Source organism: Bos grunniens, chromosome 12 (genome assembly GCF_055505025.1).
Source record: "Bos grunniens cultivar Pamir isolate PY7600 chromosome 12, Bosgru_T2T1.0, whole genome shotgun sequence".
Taxonomy (NCBI): Eukaryota; Metazoa; Chordata; class Mammalia; order Artiodactyla; family Bovidae; genus Bos; species Bos grunniens.
Genome location: NC_141176.1, coordinates 52,036,409 through 52,057,012, shown reverse-complemented (window position 1 = coordinate 52,057,012; position 20,604 = coordinate 52,036,409). Strand labels below are relative to the sequence as shown.

Here is a 20,604-nt window from a genome sequence, read left to right as displayed (position 1 = left end):
ATTTTAAAAACATGAAGTCATTAACATATCTGAAAACCTAAAGATCATAAAGTAAGTTAAGTATAGAAGTAAACAAAGCCAAAGTCCAATCTGGCCAAAAGAAGCTAAAAAGAAAAACAAACCAGTTCAGCAGAAGCAAATGGAATTAATTACCAGCTTCCAAGCCTGGCTTTTCCAGGAGAGATGAGAACAATCAATTGGAAATAGATTAATTACCTAATCTATATAGTTCAGAATAAGATAATAGCAATAGCAGCAACTAAATCTAATTGAGTAGTTTAAGACATCTGAGACCAAACACTTCTGATCATAAGTAAATTTACTTTCATTAAATTATGTTATTTTAATCTAAGGATAATTTTCTAAATGAATTATATTGTACTGTATTCATCCACAAAAGGCCCAAGGCCCAAAGACTACAGCCTAAACCCAGATGGGTAAAGAAGCGGCATTGGATCAACATTTACCTGTCTAGAGTCATTTGAAAAATATGCTATTTGTTTTTTTTTTTTTTTCTATTTTCATCTTGAACTCATTCCCAAATTGTTTTGATTTTATCAATGCACTGAATTATAACCAAAGTCAACAAGGTCATCTACATGGACAGTTGCTGCAAAAGTTTTTATAGGTAATAAATAGCTTTATTCCAAAGTGCGTGGCCTGCATTCACAGGAAGAAAAATACTGACATAAAAAATATATTGGCATTTAATCAGAATATGACACTTAGAAGTAATGTGTAATGAAAATGTAAGAATAAAAAAGTTTCTTTTCAACTCATTGAAAATAGACCATAATTTGTATTATAACGCATTCTTTTGTGAATGCTATTTGTACATCCAAGCAAAGTTTATAGTATCTTTTGGTGAATGAAAGAGAGAAGTTTAAGGGCTAATAAAAGGGGACCGTTTTGGCTGTTGCACTGGTGCCTCTGCTTCTGAATGAAAAAAAAAATCATTTTTTTAAAAAGACTTCTTTTTTTTTTGGATATGGACCATTTTTGAAGTCTTTTGTGAATTTGTTACAACATTGTTTCTGTTATATGTTTTGGTTTTTGGCCTAGAGGTAAAACCCAAAGTGGGTTTTACTATTTCTATTGTAAACATTTACTATTTTATGTAAACATTTACTATTTCTATTGTAGTAAATGTTACATTATTCAACAGATGGTTATCAAATTCATGGATTATCTAGTCCCTTTATTTCCTCTCTTTATTTAAACCTGCCTTCATTTTAGTCACCCCGCCAGGGAAAATATAAATTAAAGATGAACAAAGAGTGAACTAACAGTGATGGCTAAATGAAATTATATTGCTTGAAATACATTTTAGTCACCCATTCTGCCCTTGTCTCCTCATTTGTTGTCACTAAATTTTAATGACATGCTGAATTTCTCCTTTAGCCTCTCAGCTGTTTTGGGCGAGTAAGGTGTGGCAAATCCATTTTAATTGACAGTGGTTCTATCCCAATTAAGTGTAAACAACTCTGACAAGTTATTTTGCAGCCAGAATGTTTTCAAAAAATATTTCTTCCCTCTGTGCTGTGCTGTCGCTCAGTCATGTCTGACTCTTTGTGACCCCATGGACTATAGTCCACCAGGCCCTTCTATCCATGGGATTTCCAGGCAGGAATACTGGAGTGGATTGCCGTTTCCTACTCTAGGGGATCTTCTCAACCCAGAAATTAAACCTGTGTCTCCAGAGTCTCCTGCATTGGCAGGCGGATTCTTTGGATTCTTTACCACTGAACCACCTGGGAAGCCTGCCTAAATTTGAAATAATATTTAAGGTAAAGAGAAAAGGTATTTGAAAGTCTTGATACAATTGCTGATTCCTTTTGGGAAACATATTAGCTGTAGTTTCAACAACATTCTCTATTATTAATCTTATTGCTGGATTTTTAAAGTATTTCTCAGGAAATGGATTAATTCATGAAATCTGACAAGATCTCTTGGCTTTATATGGTAGATAGATCTGTAAGGACTAGGGGGTTATATTCTGTATATAACTGCCCTGTATATTCTGTAAATACTGTATATAACTGCCCTGTATATTCTGTAAATACTGCCCTGAACTGTGGAAACTGGGAAATGTTCCCAGGGTAGGCAGAAAGAAGGGTGGGCTCTTACAGGAGGAAAGATGTGACAATGCTGTTTGTGATGGTTTGAATGTGTCCAGGTAGTCCCTGGTGGCTCAGATGGTAAAGCGTCTGCCTGCCATGCGGGAGACCTGGGTTTGATTCCTGGGTCGGGAAGATCCCCTGGAGAAGGAAATGACAATCCACTCCAGCACTCTTATCTGGAAAATCCCATGGACGGAGGAGGCTGATAGGCTACAGTCCAGGACGGAGGAGCCTGATAGGCTACAGTCCATGGGGTCGCAAAGTGTCAGACACGACTGATCGACTTCACTCTCACTTTCTTTCAGGCTGCAATCAGAAGAATGGGCTAGGACTAAATGACTTTAGAGCTTTCTTCTAGACCAAGGAGCGTTTCCCATAATTAACTGTACTTGCTGTTCAGAAATTTTGATCTCTATATTTAGACCCCTATATGTCCCATTGTTTATTTTCATTAAAAATTTTTTTTTAAAAATTACGATTTAATTTGGCTGTGCTGGGACTTTGTTGCTACACCTGGACTTTCTCTAGTTGCAGCGAGCGGAGGCTACCCTCTAGTTGCGGTGTGCAGGCTTTGTATTGCAGTGGCTTCTCTCGTTTCAGTGCATGGGCTCGAAGGATTGCCGGCGTCAGTAGTTGCAGGACTTGGGTTTAGTTGCCCCGCAGCATGTAGGATCTTCTTGGACCAGGGATGGAACCTATGTCCCCTGCTTTGGCAGGTGGATTCTTCACCACTGGGCCACTGGGGAAGTCTGCCCCATTGTTTATTTTCATATGTAACCCAGATAGGAAATAAAGCCTCTCAAGCTCCTAATAACCAAATATTATTTTCTAAGACCCCTCCTAAAGTCATGGTTTTGAGAGTCTAGAGCTTGCCTCATGATTTCTGTAAATTTAAAGAATTTTCACTCATATAGTGAAAAACCTCTATATTTCTGCCTCTCCTTTATCCCATGTCAATTGCAGAGTTCAAAATTACTTTCCTGCCTTTTTCAAAGTCATTTTTGCCTTTCTGCCATCAAACCTGCATACCTAAACTCAAAGAGAATTATCTCTTAGGGTAACTGATCACTTTGGCAAGACAGCAGTTTATTACACATATGTTATATTTTATTACAACAACTCTTCTTCCTCGAATATCAGCTGCAAAAGAATTTCTTCCTCTTTCCTTTTACAACCTCTCTTCCTTTAAAATTATCTTTAAAACATCGCTCCATGGATAGCAACCCATCTGGAATCATTTAGAGGTAGCCTGCTTTGGTTTATTCCAGAGTTTCCAGTTACACAGATATAGTCTGGGAAAAGGCCAAAATAAAATTCCAGCACAGATCTGTCTAGTGGCTGTTGACCATCCCTACTATTTCTGCCATGTCTCTGTTAGGGACAAAGATGAAGCTTTAGCTGAAAGGTAGCATCTAGACAAGTTAGAAATATAGGTGTCCTAAACATATTTCTATTTCAATTTTTTTACTCTGCACTTATAATCAAATCCTCATTAAGCCTATGGGACCACCTGGCACTGCTACTTTGAATGATAAATTCAGTACAGATAATGCATCCAGCTGGGAATACTTAAGAAAACTCAAATCCTTTTTAAAGTTTTTAATAAAAATAGGTTTTAAAACTTAAATGAAGATCTGTGCAAGATTTGGGTTTAATTGGATGCTGGTCTAAATTAGAAGAAATGATAGTTGAATATTTTCTTATAACTTAACAAATGCTATTGAATGGTTTCTGATTGTTTTTCTAGCCACAGCTGAGGGTAGCATTTTTTTCCCCTGGGCATATTTGAGAGTTTGCAAAGCTTTGCTTACAATAGGGGCTTAAACAATTATAGGTTTAAACTCAGTTCGTAGGACTCTGAAGCAATTATGTATTTAAATCTAAGAGTGAAGCTCTGGTGTATGCTTCAGCAATGTGGCAAATCTATAAATATATCTTTCTTTTTATTGAGCTTGCATTTACCTGCATGATGCACTCCATTTTTTCCTTGGAAGATATGTTTTTTTCCATACAGCAACAGAAAATGTTATATTCTGAGGTATGTTTAAACTTCCTTTAATTTTACTCCATTTAATCCAAGGATTAACTTTATTATCTCTTCTCTGTTTTTTCTTCCCTAAGAGCTGAAACATTTTCATGATGTTCTAAATCCTACAGCACTGAATTGAATATAAATGGAATTCCAAACAAGCAAATGCATAATCTATCATCCCTTTCTGGGGCTGCCAAATATCAAAAGAAAGTTTATTCTTTGCTTTCAGGGTTTTTACATATATATATATTATTTTCACTTAGGCATTTAAAACACTTTATTAGGTTTTAGTGTTATCTGAGGCACTTCTATTTTTATATAAACAGATATGTGGAGTAAGTAGAATATTTCTTCTTATAGTTCTGCAATTGGACCATTTTAAAGAAATACGCTTCTTTCTAAGGAGAAACATTGTTAAATGTGCTTGATTTGGAGTTGCAGGGCCAGTAGCAAATTATTCAATACTAAGTTTCCCTAATAATAGGACCAATCTCCTCATGTTAGGGAAGACGAGCTGAGACTCGTCAAAGAAAAGTGACTCCTCTAAGTTACTGGCAAAGTTCTGTGCTCTTTCCAGCATAACCTGTTGCCTCTCATCCAGAAAGCTTTCCACATTCATTGAACTCCTACTGCATGCCAAGACTATGTAGGGGACATTTTGTTAAACTGAATGTTAGTTAACATGTCTATCACCTCATATATTATAATATTTTTTGGTGTATGGCAAGAACATTTCAAATCCACTCTCTTTGCAACTTTCCTGTTTGTAATAACAGTGTTGTTAACTATAGTCAGCATGGTAAAGAGTATGTTGCAGGAAGGCGGACCCCTTCCAGGGCTTGAAACTGGGCTCTTGTCTAACACTCAGAAATGAATTGTCCAAGGAGACACATGTGCTGACAAAGCAAGAGATTTTATTGGGAAAGGCACCTGGGTGGAGAGCAGTAGGATAAGGGAACCCAGGAGAACTGCTCTGCCGCGTGGCTCGCAGTCTCGGGTTTTATGGTGATGGGATTAGTTTCCAGGTGGTCTTTGGCCAATCATTGTAATTCAGTCTTTCCTGGTGGCACACACATTACTTAGCCAAGATGGATGCTAGTGAGAGGGATTCTGGGAAGTGGATGGACACGGTGTCTCCTTTAGACCTTTCCCGAAATCTTCCTGTTGGTGGTGGCTTATTAGTTCCGTATTCCTTATCAGCATCTCCTGTCATAAAACAACTCATGCAAATGGTTACTATGGTGCCTGGCCAGGATGGGTGATTTCAATCAGTGTGCTTCCCCTAACAAGTAGATCCCCAGAACTTATTCATCTTTCAACTGGAAATTTGTACCCTTTGACCAACATCTTCTCATTCTTCCCACTCCCAGCCTCTGGCAACCACCATTTTACTCTGCTTTTATGAGTTTGGCTTTTTTTTTAATTTCACATATAAATGGAATCACACAGCATTCATACAGTATTTGTCTTAATCTGACTTGTTTTGTTCAGCACCATATCCTCAAGGTCCAGCCATGTTGTTACAAATTGTTATTGTTTTAGTTTCTAAGTTGTGTTCAACCTCCTGGACTGTAACTCTCCAGGCTCCTCTGTCTATGGGATTTCCCAGGCAAGAATTCTGGAGTGGGTGGCCGTGCCCTGCTCCAGGGGATCTTCCTAACCCAGAGGGAAAATCTGTGCCTTCTGCATTGGCAAGCAGATTCTTTACCACTCCACTGAGCCAATCCATTGATGGACACTTGATTTGTTTCCATGTCTTAATCACTGTGAACAGTACTGCAGTGGATGGACATGGGGTTATGAGAGCATAGGTTCTGATAACAGAGAAGCCCAGATTCAAATCTTATCTCTATTATCTACTGGTTGTTACTTATGGCCAAGTAAGCTTTTATGGAATCTCCATAGGATGTGCACTGGCTGGGACATGAGTAGGATGCTGTGAGAGCATGGAAAAGAGGCCCCAGCAAGGCTGGGGGATGTTGAAGAGGTCATACCTGATCCTCTGCAATTGAAAGACTAACACTGAAATTTGTAGCATAATGTGTTAGATACATAAAAGTTTTCTTGTTCAAAAAATGTTTCTCTCTATCATCAATCATTACTCTCAGTATCACACTGCTGGAATACTTAAAATTGCCGCTGTTGTAATAACTTCTTTCAGATAAACCTTTTTTCTAAAGTACATCAATAAAATACAAGTATGTCCAAAAACTGGGGTGACATATTCAGAATATATCCCCTTGCCCTTTTTCCTCTTCCTTGTTACCTGGAGGCAGGTCAGGGATTTGGGAAAGTGAACAGGATAAAAAAGTTGTGGCAAAGAGGCAGAGAGAGAGATTTGGTGGAAAGGTTGAGCTCCAGATGCCTGGAAGGGCACTCCTCTGGAGGAGGCAGGTAGTGTGTGGTGGGTGTGAGCAGATATAGGGATAAACTTTGCTGACCGGATTGTTTTTCTGAGACCATCCCTAGAAGTGGAGACAAGTTTTCATGACAATAACTTTATAAAACATTGACAGTTGGAAACCCGAGACTATAAAAGAAGGGTTTTCCTTTGTCTATAGTTTTGGCACACATGTTTTATATTTAAAGAAAAAATGAGGGGAGAGGCAGCATGTGTACAAGTGTGGAAAATACAGAAAGTAGCTACTATGAGGAATTACCTTTCATATGAATAATATTTTGTATATTTGTCAAAACCTAAATCCAGGGGTGAATGAGAACTGGAATACGAGGAGAAACCTTTGGGAAGAAGTAGCTAACCAACCCCAAAGTTGCAGTTTTCAATACATATGTCTTGTGACACTGCTGACTGGGTCTTAGGAAATTCTAGGATTTCCATCAGAACTCCTTGTGTACCAAAGGGCACCTTGGGCCACCATGTTTGACTCAACTGTGCTCTTAGTCCTTGGAAAGCCAAATAAATAAAAGTTTGCTTCATTTCTAGCATCCTAGCATTTACACTTTGAACAAACTAGATTTCTGTCATATCTTATCAACCATAACAAATCAATGGTATGAGCAAGGCATGTTTTGGAGTCATTGTTAATATTTGATTTCATTTTCTAATAGAGATGTGCATGAGCTATACATCAATAGAGACAAATAATATCCTTATGTGCTTTACATGTTGAAATTCTATCAGATGTCTGGAGTCAAATGTACAGTAATAAAAATTGATTAGCAAAGTTGTCAGTTTTATATAAAAACAGTGACAAAAACTTTTAAATAAGTGAGTAAGGAAACAGATTGGCAGTTACTAAAATATTACAAGTGACTTAACTTGGTAAACTTTTGGAAGAATAATATATATTCTTGAAAACTTTTATATATATATATATAGTTTCAGAAATTTAAATAATGCAAGACAAAATAAAAGGGAGTAGATAATACAATTTTAAGCATTGTAGAATCATTTGGGTATTAGCATTCATAAATAAATACAATGACATAAAAATTGCATTTAATTATTATTTATTTCCATTTAAGGCTTAAGTCTTTCACAACAAAATGTCTTTCTTCACATTTGTGAGGAAAATTAAAAGCAGAAGACAAACTGTGCCACCTGAAGATTTTCAAAGCAGGAAAATCTTAAAAATTACATACAACATCCATGAAACTCCTCTCTGATGCAGACATCATGAAGGCTCTAAAGAATGTGAACAAGCAATTATTAGGCATTGTTAGGCTGAGTAGTTATGAAGATAAGTACACATTCTCATGGAAATTAATTAGCTGAAAGTTTATTGATGCTGTATGTGATGCTGAAATATGCATTTGGCTATTCAGCTTTCTGAAGGCCAAGGGTGAAGCTGACTGGCAATTTCAGGGATGTCTGTGAATGAAGTTAACAACCTTGCTTCTCCCAATCTGCAGAAATAAGTGCTGCTGCAGACACAAAAGTGTCTCAGAATTAATGGCAGATGAGTCACATGATGAATATGTGTGCTGGAGGCAAAGACTCAACACATTTTGGAGAAGGTTGGTATTGTTTTATTTTACATTGCTGCCAGAAAGGAATCACACAGGTAAAAATTAGGATCTTAACTTACACAATGTGATTGACTGTATTCCAAACATAAATATATTCTCAAGGTTTTTCTCCTTTGCTAGTTCTAGCGACTAAAAATCAAGTTATCAAAACCTAACCAGGCAATATGTTGGAGATTTTTGCTTCTACAGTTTCACTGAACCACTTGCTTAAACTGCTCAAGAAAACTCTATAAAGTTTCAGATTCCCTGCTATTTTGGAATGCTATAATTCCAGGAATGAAATAGGAACAGAGCTAGGTAGTAGTGTTTGGGGTATCTTATAGATTATTTTCAACAATAACCTACTGGCTCACTCAGTAAAGAATCCACCTACAATGCAGGAGACTGCCTGCAGTGCAGGAGACCTGGGTCAAGAAGATCCCCTGGAGAAGGAAATGGCAACCCACTCCAGTATTCTTGCCTAGAGAATTCCATGGACAGGGGAGCCTGGTGGGCTATAGTCCATGGGGTCACAAGAGTTGGACATTTTATCTATCAGCTAAGATCTTCAATGAACCCAGTGGAGGGGAGAGAAAAGTGTTTTAAGATTCAAGTATTTAAGATGATTTAAACCACGTGAGCCCTGGTGGTTCCGATGGTAAAGAATCCGCCTGCAATGTAGGAGACATGGGTTCGATCGCTGGGCTGGGAAGATCCCCTGGAGAAGGGAACATCTACTCACTCCAGTATTTTTGCCTAGAGAATCTCCCTGGACAGAGGAGCCTGGCGGGTCACAGTCCATGTGGTCACAAAGAGCTGGAAATGACTGAGTGACTAAGCACAGCACAAACCAGGTGAAGTCATTCATTAATGCACTTATTTATTTATTTTTGCAGCTAAACTTGGCAGCCATGAAGTTCATTTAGGCAGAAAACTTGAAGGACTGTTTCGGATGTATCTGGCACTCCAGCAAATTGCATTTTCTAAGTATGACTGCACTAACATGTGTCCCATCACATACGCTCTTCAGAGAGTATGATACTGACAGTAGTTTTGCCCATTAAAACTAGATGTGTGTTTGCAACTGCCTTGACCAACAGAATGTGGCAGAAGTGATGCTGTGTGGCTTTCAAGTCTACATTATAATTAGGCAGTATGATTCCACTTGCTGTCTTTTTTGTCTCCCTCTCTCTCAGCTTGTTCACTTTTCAAACACAGCCCCCATGTTGTGTGGAAGTTCTGGCCCCATGGTGAGGCTGTGCCTGTGGGTTTCCATCCAGCAGCCTAAGCTCAAGTCTCAGCCGACAGCTGGAATCAAATGCCAGATTGGTGAGTAAACAAGCCTTTGGATGATTCCAGGTGCCAGACTTCAAACTTCTAGCTGCAGCCCCAGGCCTAATGGAGAAGATACCAGTTCCCCCGGGGTGCCCTGTGTGAATTTTGACCCACAGGAATCATGGCCAATAATAAAGGACTCTAGTGGTTTTCATCCAGTCCACTCTGGAGTGATTATTATGCAGCAGCAGATCTCGAGGTAATTTTCCCACCTCTCCTGCTTGCTGGCTTTCCCACTGTAGTCAGAACACGCTTGTTCACAAACAAAGTCAATTCATGAAGATTGTATAAAAAAGGAGGAAATTGAAATGGAGTTCTCCAAAGAGGATAAAAGGTTAAAATGGTGATTTAAAAAGTGAAGTGGTTGAAATTAACAATGAAAATATTTAATATAAATCAAAACTATAAAGATTCAGAATAAAAGTAAGAGAAAAGAATAATTTTAAAAGCTAAAGTATAAAATTTAAAATAAAAATTAACAGTAATATAAAGAAAAAGAATTAAAAAATTTTTAAATGAGAAAATCCTTTCTTTGTTTCCTCCATCCTTCCCTCCCTTACTCCCTTTCCCGTCCCTCCTTTCCTTTCACAAGGAACCAATTTTCAAATAAAACCTGTCCTTATTAAAAAGAGTTAAACATATGAAATGATCAATTTTACTCATAGCTGACATTTAAATTAAAATTCCAGTTATATACATGTATGAAAACATATGCATTCTCAGTTAACATCCGACTCTTTGCGACCTCATGGACTGCTGCCCTCTGGTCTGCTCTGTCCATGGAATTCTCCAGGCAATTTGGAGTGGATATTCCCTTCCCAGGGGATCTTCCCGACCCAGGAATTGAACCTGGGTCTCCTGAATTTTGCAGGCAGATTTTATATGTATATGTATATACATTTAATACTGAGGTCCGTCCTTTATTTAGACTTGTTTGTTTGTTTTTTGTTGCTGTTGTTTTGATCTCCCTGTATTGTACACCAGAACCTTATGTTTTTATTTTCTATTTTTTTAATTTATTTTTTTTGTTGAAGGATAATTACTTTACAGAATTTTGTTGTTTTCTGTTAAACCTCAACATGAATCAGCCATAGGTATACATATATCCCCTCCCTTTTGAAACTCCCTCCCATCTCCCTCTCCATCCCACCCCTGTAGGTAGATTCCGAGCCCCTGTTTCAAATTCCTGAGCTATACAACAAATTCCCGTTGGCTATTTTACATATGGTAATATAAGTTTCCATGTTACTCTTTCCATACATCTCACCCTCACCTCCCCTCTCCCCATGTCCATAGGTCTGTCCTCTATGTCTGTTTCTCCACTGTTCCCCTGTAAATAAATTCTTCAGAACCATTTTTCTAGATTCTGTATATATGCATTAGAATACAATATTTACCTTTCTCTTTCTGACTTACTTCATTCTGTATAATAGGTTCTAGGTTCATCTACCTCATTAGAACTGACTCAAATGCATTCCTTTTTATGGCTGAGTAATACAGCTCAGTTGGTAAAGAATCCACCTGCAATGTAGGAGACCCCTGTTCGATTCCTGGGTAGGGAAGGTCTGCTGGAGAAGGAATAGCCTACCCACTCCAGTATTCTTAGGCTTTCCTTGTGGCTCAGCTGGTAAAGAATCTGCCTGCAATGTGGGAGACCTGGGTCTGATCCCTGGGTAGGGAAGATCCCCTGGAGAAGGGAAAGGCTACCCACTCCAGTATTCTGGCGTGGATAATTCCATGGACTGTATAGTCCACAGGTTGCAAAGAATCGGATACGACTGAGAGACTCACTTTCACTTAATATTCCATTGTGTATCTGTACCACAGTTTCTTTATCCATTCATCTGTCAGTGGACATCGAGGTTGCTTCCATGTTTTAGCTATTGTAAATTGTGCTGCAATGAACAATGGGATACATATGTCTTTTTCAATTTTGGTTTCCTCAGGTTATATGCCTAGGAGTGGGATTGCTGGGTCACATGGTGCTTTTATTCCTAGTTTTTAAAGGAATCTACGTACCATCTTCCATAGTGGCTGTATCGAGTTACATTCCTACCAACAGTGCAAGAGCATTCCCTTTTCTCCACACCCTTTCCAGCATTTATTCTTTGTAGACTTTTTGATGATGGCCATTCTGACTGGTGTGAGGTGATATCTCATTGTAGTTTTGATTTGCATTTCTCTAATAATGGGCAATGTTTAGCATCTTTTCATGTGTTTCTTAGCCATTTGTATGTCCTCTTTGGAGAAATGTCTGTTTAGGTCTTTTCCCCACTTTTTGATTGGGTTGTTTTTCTGACATTGAGTTGTATGAGCTGCTTGTATATTTTGAAAATTAATTCTTTGTCAGTTGTTTCATTTGCTATTATTTTCTCCCACTCTGAGGGTTGTCTTTTCATTTTGCTTATAGTTTCCTTTGCTGTGCCAAGGCTTTTAAGTTTTTTAAAAGCTTTTAACAGGTTCCCACTTGCTTAAGCAATAGCACCCCACTCCAGTACTTTTGCCTAGAAAATCCCATGGATGGAGGAGCCTGGTAGGCTGTAGTCCATGGGGTCGCTAGAGTCGGACACGACTGAGTGACTTCACTTTCACTTTTCACTTTCATGCATTGGAGAAGGAAATGGCAACCCGCTCCAGTGTTCTTGCCTGGAGAATCCCAGGGACGGGGGGAGCCTGGTGGGCTGCCGTCTATGGGGTCGCACAGAGTCAGACACGACTAAAGCAACTTAGCAGCAGCAGCAGCACTTGCTTACTTTTGTTTTTATTTCCATTACTCTAGGAGGTGGGTCATAGAGGATTTTGCTTTGATTTATGTCATTGAATGTTCTAACTGTGTTTTCCTCTAAGAGTTTTAAAGTTGCTGGACTTACATTAAGGTCTTTAATCCATTTTTGAGTTTATCATTGTGTGTGGTGTTAGGAAGTGTTCTAATTTCATTCTTTTTTACATGTAGCTGTCCAGTTTCCCCAGCACCATTTGTTGAATAGGCTGTCTTTGCCCCATTATGTATTCTTGCCTCCTTTGTCAAAAATAAGGTACCCATAGGTGCATGGGTTCATTTATTGTCTTTATATCTTGTTCCATTGGTATATATTTCTGTTTTTGTGCTAGTACCATACTGTTTTTGATGACTGTAGCTTTGTAGTATAATCTGAAGGCAGGACGGTTGATTCCTCCAGGTCTATTCTTCTTTCTCAAGACTACTTTGGCTATTTGGGGTCTTTTGTGTTTCCATAGGAATTGTGAAATTTTTTGTTCCAGTTCTTTGAAAAATGCCATTGGTGATTTGAAAGGGATCTCATTGAATCTGTAGATTGCATTTGATAGTTATTTTTACAATATTGATTCTTCCTACCCAGAAACATGGCATATCTATCTATCTGTTTATGTCCTCTTTGATTTCTTTCATTAGTGTCTTATAATTTTCTGTGTAAAAGTTCTTTTGTCTCCTTAGGTCGGTTTATTCTTACATATTTACTTCTTTATTTTGCAATGGTGAATGGTATTGATTCCTCAATTCCTCTTTCTGATTTTTCATTGTTAGTGTATAGAAATACAAGTGATTTCTGTGTATTGATCTTGTATCCTGCAACTTTGCTAAATTCACTGATTAGCTCTAGTAATTTTCTGACACTATCTTTAGGGTTTTCTATGTACAATATTATGTCATCTACAAACAGTGAGAGCTTTACTTCTTCTTTTCCTTCTTCTTTTCTTGGATTCCTTTTATTTCTTTTTCTTCTCTGATTGCTGTAGCTAGGACTTCCAGAACTATGTTGAATAATAGTGGTGAAAGTGGACACCCTTGTCTTGTTCCTGATCTTAGTGGAAGTGCATTCAGTTTTCCACCATTGAGAATAATGTTTGCTGTAGGCTTATCATATATGGCCTTTACTATGTTGAGGTAGGTTCCTTCTATGCCCATTTTTTGAAGAGTTTTCATTGTAAATGGGTGCTGGATTGTGTCAAAGGCTTTTTCTGCATCTACTGAGATGGTTATAAGGGTTTATCTTTCAATTTGTTAATATAGTGTATCATATTGATTTTCATATATTGAAGAATTCTTGCATTCTTGGAATAAACCCAACTTGATCATGGTGTATGAGCTTTTTGATGTGTTGCTGAATTCTGTTTGCCAGAATTTTGTTGAGGATTTTTGCATCTATGTTCATCAGTGATACTGGCCTGTAGTTTTCTTTTTTTGTGTTGTCTTTGTCTGGTTTTGGTATCTGGGTGATGGTGGCCTCGTAGAATGAACTTGGAAGTGTTCCTTCCTCTGCAATTTTTTGAAAGAGTTTTAGAAGGATAGGCATTAGCTCTTCTCTACATGTTTGATAGAATTCTCCCGTGAAGCCATCTGGTCCTGGGCTTTTGTTTTTTGGGAGATTTTTGATCATAGCTTCAATTTCAGTGTTTGTAATTGAATTGTTCATGATTTCTATTTCTTCCTGGTTCAGTCTTGGAAACTTGAATTTTTCTAAGAATCTGTCCATTTCTTCCAAGTTACCCATTTTATTGCCATATAGTTGTTCATGGTAGTCTCTTATAATCCTTTGTATTTCTCCATTGTATGTTGTAACCTCTCCTTTTTCATATGTAATTTTGTTGATTTGATTTTTCTCTTTTTTTCTTGATGAATCTGGCTAAAAGTTTGTCAATTTTGTTTATCTTCTTAAAGAAACAACTTTTAGTTTTATTAATCTTTAGTATTGTTTCTTTTATTTCATTTTCATTTATTTCTGCTCAGTTCTTTACAATTTCTCTCCTTCTACTAATTTTGAGAGTTTTTTGTTCTTCTTTTTCCAGTTGTTTTAGGTGTAAAGTTAGGTTGTCTCTTCAATGTTTTTCTTGTTTCTCGAGGTAGGATCGTGTTGCTATAAACGTCACTCTTAGAACTGCTTTTGCTGCATCCCGTAGGTTTTGAGTAGTCATGTTTTGATTGTCAATTGTTTCTAGAAATTTTTTGATTTCCCTTTTGATTTCTTCAGTAACTTGTTGGTTATTTAGAAACATGCTGTTTAATCTCCATGTATTTGTGTTTCTCACAGTTTTTTTCTTGTAATCGATATTTAGTCTCACAGCATTGTAGGCAGAGAAGATGCTTGATGTAGTTTCAATTTTCTTAAATTTACTGAAATTTGATTTGTGACCCAAGATGTGGTCTATCCTGGAGAATGTTCCATGTGCACTTGAGATGAAGGTGTATTCTTCTGCATTTGGATGGAATGTCCTGAAGATATCAATGAGATCCATGTCATGTACTGTATCATTTAGGACTTGTGTTTCCTTATTAATTTTCTGGTTTGATGATTTGTCCATTGGTGAGAATGGGGTGTTAAAGTCTCCTACTATTATTGTGTTACTGTCAATTTCTCCTTTTATGTCTTAGTGTTTCTCTTGTGTATTGAGGTGCTCCTATGCTGGGTGCATAGATATTTACAATTGTTATGCCTTCTTGGATTGATCCCTTGATCATTATGTAGTGTCCTTCCTTATCTCTTGTAATCTACTTTGTTTTAAGGTTATTTTATTCGATATGAGGATTGCTACTCCAGCTTTCTCTTGCTTTCCATTTGCATAGAATATATTTTTCCATCCTCTAACTTTCAGTTATATGTATCTTTAGGTGAAATGGGTTTCTTGTAGACACTATAGATGGATCTTGTTGTTTTATCCATTCAGTCAGTCTGTGTCTTTTGGTTAAAGCATTTAATCCATTTACATTTAAAGCAATTGTTTATATACACTTCCTATTGTCATTTTCTTAATTTTTTGGTGTTGATTTTGCAGATCTTTTTCCTTCTCTTGTGTTTTTTACCTATATAAGTCTGTTAAGCATTTGTTGTAAAGCTGGTTTGGTGGTTTCTAAAGCTGACTGACTGACTGAGTGTTAGTTCTCTAGTAGGCTAGGGTCTTGGAGTCAGTGTTCCCACTCCAAAGGCTCAGGGCTTCATCTCTGGCCAGGAATGAAGATTCCACAAGTGGCTTATTATGGCATTAGTTCAGTTCAGTTCAGTTCAGTTCAGTCGCTCAGTCATGTCCGACTCTTTGTGACCCCATGAACTGCAGCATGCCAGCCCCATCCCCCCACCCCACCCCCCGTCCATCACCAACTCCTGGAGTCTACCCAAATCCATGTCCATTGAATCAGTGATGCCATCTAACCATCTCATCCTTTGTTGTCCCCTTCTCCTGCCCTCAATCTTTCCCAGCATCAGGGTCTTTTCAAATGAGACAGCTCTACACATCAGGTGGCCAAAGTATTGGAGTTTCAGCTTCAGCACCAGTCCTTCTAATGAACACCCAGGACTGATCTCCTTTAGGATGGACTGGTCGGATCTCCAAGGGACTCTCAAGAGTCTTTTCCAACACCACAGTTCAAAAGCATCAATTCTTCAGTGCTCAGCTTTCTTTATAGTCCAACTCTCACATCCATACATGACCAATGGAAAAGCCATAGCCTTGAGTAAATGGACCTTTATTGGCAAAGTAATGTCTCTGCTTTTCAATATGCTCTCTAGATTGGTCATAACTTTCCTTCCAAGGAGTAAGTGTCTTTTAATTTCATGGCTGCAATCACCATCTGCAGTGATTGGAGCCCAGAAAAATAAAGTCAGCCATTGTTTTGCCATCTATTTGCCATGAAGTGATGGGACCAGATGTCATGATGTTAGTTTTCTGAATGTTGAGCTTTAAGCCAACTTTTTCACTCTCCTCTTTCACTTTCATCAAGAGGCTCTTTGGTTCTTCACTTTCTGCCATAAGAGTGGTGTCATCTGCATATCTGAGGCTATTGATATTTGTCCCAGCAATCTTGATTCCAGCTTGTGCTTCCTCCAGCCCAGTGTTTCTCAGATGTACTCTGCATATAAGTTAAATAAGCAGGGTGACAATATACAGCCTTAATGTACTCCTTTTCCTATTTGGAACCAGTCTGTTGTTCCACGTCCAGTTCTAACTGTTGCTTCCTGACCTGCATACAGGTTTCTCAAGAGGCAGGTCAGGTGGTCTGGTATTCCCATCTCTTTCAGAATTTTCCACAGTTTATTGTCATCCACACAGTCAAAGTCTTTGACATAGACAATAAAGCAGAAATAGATAAATGAGCTTAAAACAAATATCCAAAAACAAGAAACCAAAGATGAATCCCAGACAAATGACAGGTACAAAATCAGGCAAATGATAATTAAAATAATGGAATATACACATATGAATATATACCCATGAGCAAAGTGAAAACAGTCCAACAAAAATAAAATACAATAGATTGACCTGTTGAACAAAGGAAATAAATTATATTTACTAGCTAAGAACAAAACTAACTAAAGCGCAAACTGGAAAACAAAACTAAAGCAAGGTGTCAAGTGGAGAATAAAGCAGTGAAAATAAAACTAACAAAATGTTGAGAGGAAAGGAAAGAAAAAAAAAGAAAGAAAGAATAGATATGCAAAGTTAAATAGAGGTACATGAAGAAGATTTATATACATTTAAGGTTAACTGCAAGGGGAGAAGAACAGTACGAAAGGCAAACAGAGTAATAAATATAGAAAAAATACGATAAGTTTAAAAAAATTAAAAATTAAAATTATAAAAAAGAGAGAAGAAAAAAATGGAAAAAGAAAGAAACAAGGAAACAAAAGGAAAACTCCACAGAACTGCAAAAGCCAACGTAGAGGCAGAGGTTTATAGCAACATAAAAAGTGTGACTGAGTGTACAAATATATACACCCATAAGCAAAATCAAAAGAGTCAATCGAAAATAAAGTATAGTAGATTGACTCAGCAAACAAAGGAAACCAAAAATTATATCTACCAGAACAAAACTAACTAAAGCACAACTGGAAAACAAAACTAAAGTAAGGTGCCAATTGGGGAATAAAGCAATGAACATAAAACTAACAAAATGTTGACAGGAAAGGAAAGGAAAGAAAGAAAAGAAGGAGAGACTAGATATGCAAAGTTAAATAGAGGTAGATGAAGAAGATTTATATACATTAAAGATTAAATGTAAGGGGAAAAGAACAGCAGGAAAAGAAAAGGAATAAATGTAGAAAAAATATAATAGGTTTAAAAAATTAAAATTAAAAAAAGAGAAAAAAAAGGGAAAACACAGTACTGCAAGAGCAGAGGTTTATAACAACAATAAAAGATGTGACTGAGAAAAAAAAAAACAACTCAAAAGCTTAATTAGATTTCATAGTGCCAATAAAATCAACAACTATGACAGAGAGGGGAGGAAAGAAAAAAAAAAAAAAGAATCCAAAAGAATCTACAGAGCACATCAAAACATAAGAATAATAAATGTTTTCCTTGAGTCACTGCTGTTAGAGTCCTTATCCTTGCTGGGAGTCACAGTCCACTTCACCTCCCTAGCATTCCCTCCAACACTGTGCTGATCTCTGGGCCTGCTGTGGCGGCAGCTCAGATTCTATTCTGGTCCTACTCCTATGTGTTCTTGCTTCCAATGTTCACAGCTATCAGAATTAGTGTGTTTTCTTTTGTGGGAGCTCTCAGTGACCATTTATCTATTCCATAGACATAGAGTCTGCTTAGTTGATCCTGTGGATTTAATCTGCAGCTTCTACAGCTAGTAGGAAGGTTTTGGATCTTATTCCTTAGCTACACTGCCCCTGAGTTTCAATTGTGGTTTTATTTCCACCTCTGCATGTGAGTTGTCCATGGGGGTTTGCTCCTGAGGCTGCCCTGGAGGATTTGGGTTTGCCCCTGTGAGGGCCAGGTGTGGAGGTGGTGCAGCTGCTTGGGTCGCAGGGGTTCTGGCAGCACCAGGTACTCAGGGGAGTTGGTGGCTAGGGCAGCAGGAAATATAGTGCTCTAGAAGTGTATGGCAACCTGTATTGGCCAATACGCTTGAGTATTCTTGCCTAGAGAACACCCCGCCCTGATGGAGCAGCCTGGCAGGCCATAGTCTACAGGTCCACAAAGAGCTGGACACTACCAAAGCAACCCTTTGTGCATAGGTGCAAGACTTTTTTTTGGCCTGTGGCAGCTCTGCCCCAGTGAGAGTTGAGTGTGAAGGTGGCACAGCTGCTTGGCTTGCGGGGAACCTGGCAGCGCCAAGTGTGCAGGGACATGGACTGCCTCTGCTGCAGGAGTTATGGCCCTATCAGAGTCTTTTCTCAAGGCTCTTGTAGCTCAAAGAAGGGTTCTTTGGCTAATCTTACTAAGTAGCTCCACCCATTCAGGCACTTAGAGGGCTTTCTTGTCTGGGGCCCTTATCTGTTGTTCCGCACATCAGGCACATAGAGGGCCCCCCTGGCCGGGATTCTATTCTGTAGATCGGTGCATCAGGCACTTAAAGGGGCACCCTGGGTGGGGCCCTACTCTGTAGTTTGGGTGCATTAGTCACTTAAAGGAGCACCCTGGGTTGAGTCCTGCTCTGTAGTTCAGTGCGTCAGGCATTTGATGGGCCAGCCTCTCTATTGTTCAGCTGCTGTTGCTGGTATGTGGATGGAGAGAGAGGCTATGGTGATGGCTCCACCCCCTACACATGACTCAGCAGTATTGCCTTGCTTCCATGGCTGCCAGGCTTTCCTCCACAGGCATTTCCCACCACGATCTCCTCCCTCACCTCTCCTCAATCTGTCTCTGCACTCAACAGTACCCCTCGCCCTGGGATTGCTCCACAATCTGGAAACTCCAGCTCCCAGCCACTGCGCCTTCCAGGGGACCTGCATCCCTGTCCAAGGTATGTATGGCTGCGGTAAGGACTATCTGATTGTCCTTCCATTTAGGCTGCCACAGAGCAGCTGTTTTACTCTTAGCCTTAAATGTTTCTCCTCTAACTCAGACAAATGCCTTGATGTGGAGATCGGACCCCTGCTTCAGTTCCCCACCCGCCAAGGGCGAGTCCAGTCCTACTAACACTCCTTTTTTTCCCCCTAGCTCCGTCATCCTACTGAGTTTCATGCAGTTCTATATATTCTTTTCCGCTGGTCAGGTACTCCTCTCCGCTGTCAGCTGGTATTCTGCATGCACTTCTGTGTCTGAAGTTCTACTCCTGATGTATCCGTGAAGAAAGACGTACTCCACGTCCATCTGCTCCTCTGCCCTCTTGTTCTCTTTGACTTCCTTGCTTTTTACTAGATGTTCTTTTTCTATGCCAGGATCCCATCCAGGCCACCACATTACCTTTAGTTGTCATGTCTCCTTACTTTCATCTTGGCTATGACAGATTCTCACACTTTTCTTGTTTTTGATGTCCTTGAAAGTTTTGAGTACAGTTTGAGTATTTTGCAGAATATCTCTCAATTAGGTCTGATCTTTCTTCTCATGATCAGAGGAAGGAAGGGGAGGGACACCACAGAAACAAATAATCATTCTCACCATATCATATCAGAGATATATCCTATCAACACAATTTATCCCTACTAATATTAGTCTTGATCACCTGGATGAGGTAGAGGTTGTCAGGTTTCTCCAAGGTAAAGTTACCCTTTTCCCTAGAGTTTCCACACTCTGTTCTCTGGAAGGAAGTTGCTATGTATATCTTGCATTTAAGGAGTTCTATTCCAGGGGCTTCCCTTGTGGTCCAGTGGTTAAGAATCTGCCTGTCAATACAGGGATGTGGGTTTGATCCCTGGCTGGAGAGCTAAGATCTCACATGCAACTAGCCTGTGCACTACAGCTACTGACCCCCATGTGTCTAGAGCCCATGCTCCGCAACAAGAGAAGCCACTACAATGAAATGTCTACACACCACAACTGGAGAGTAGCCCTCGCTTGATGCAGCTAAAGAAAAGCCTACACAGCAACAAAGATCCAGCACAGCCAAAAATAAATAAATACACAAAAATTATTTAAAAAGGAGTTATATTCACCTCCTTGAGGGAAGTGAGCTACATAAATGTGGAATTCTTCTGCGTAGATTTGTATTTTCTCCTACATTTATTTGGTATTCAATTATGTATTTATACTGGTATGGGTTTAGGTATTTATTTTATACTCTGGGTTATAGTCCAATACTACTTTATTTTGTTGCTCAAATTATTGCATCTTTGACTATTCCAAGCTCCTTTCAGTTCAGTTCAATCTCAGTCGTGTCTGACTCTTTGCAACTCCATGGACGGCAACATGCCAATCTTCTCTGTCCATCACCAACTCCCAGAGCCTACTCAAACTATGTCCATT

General features: G+C 38.8%; 1 long non-coding RNA gene across 2 annotated transcripts in view; it reads left to right on the top strand.

The window, feature by feature from the left end:
• Positions 1-19,162, top strand: part of LOC147361763 (uncharacterized) — a 40,029-nt gene extending 20,867 nt beyond the window's left edge. The window contains exons 2-5 of one of the 2 annotated variants that reach the window (XR_015138232.1): positions 8,026-8,130; positions 8,882-8,975; positions 9,318-9,450; positions 19,076-19,162. This is a non-coding gene — a long non-coding RNA (uncharacterized LOC147361763). Of the gene's footprint in view, positions 1-8,025; positions 8,131-8,881; positions 8,976-9,317; positions 9,615-19,075 lie in introns of those variants that run through there. The other variant, XR_015138233.1, reaches the window with a different exon arrangement.
• The last annotated feature ends 1,442 nt before the right edge of the window (positions 19,163-20,604 follow it).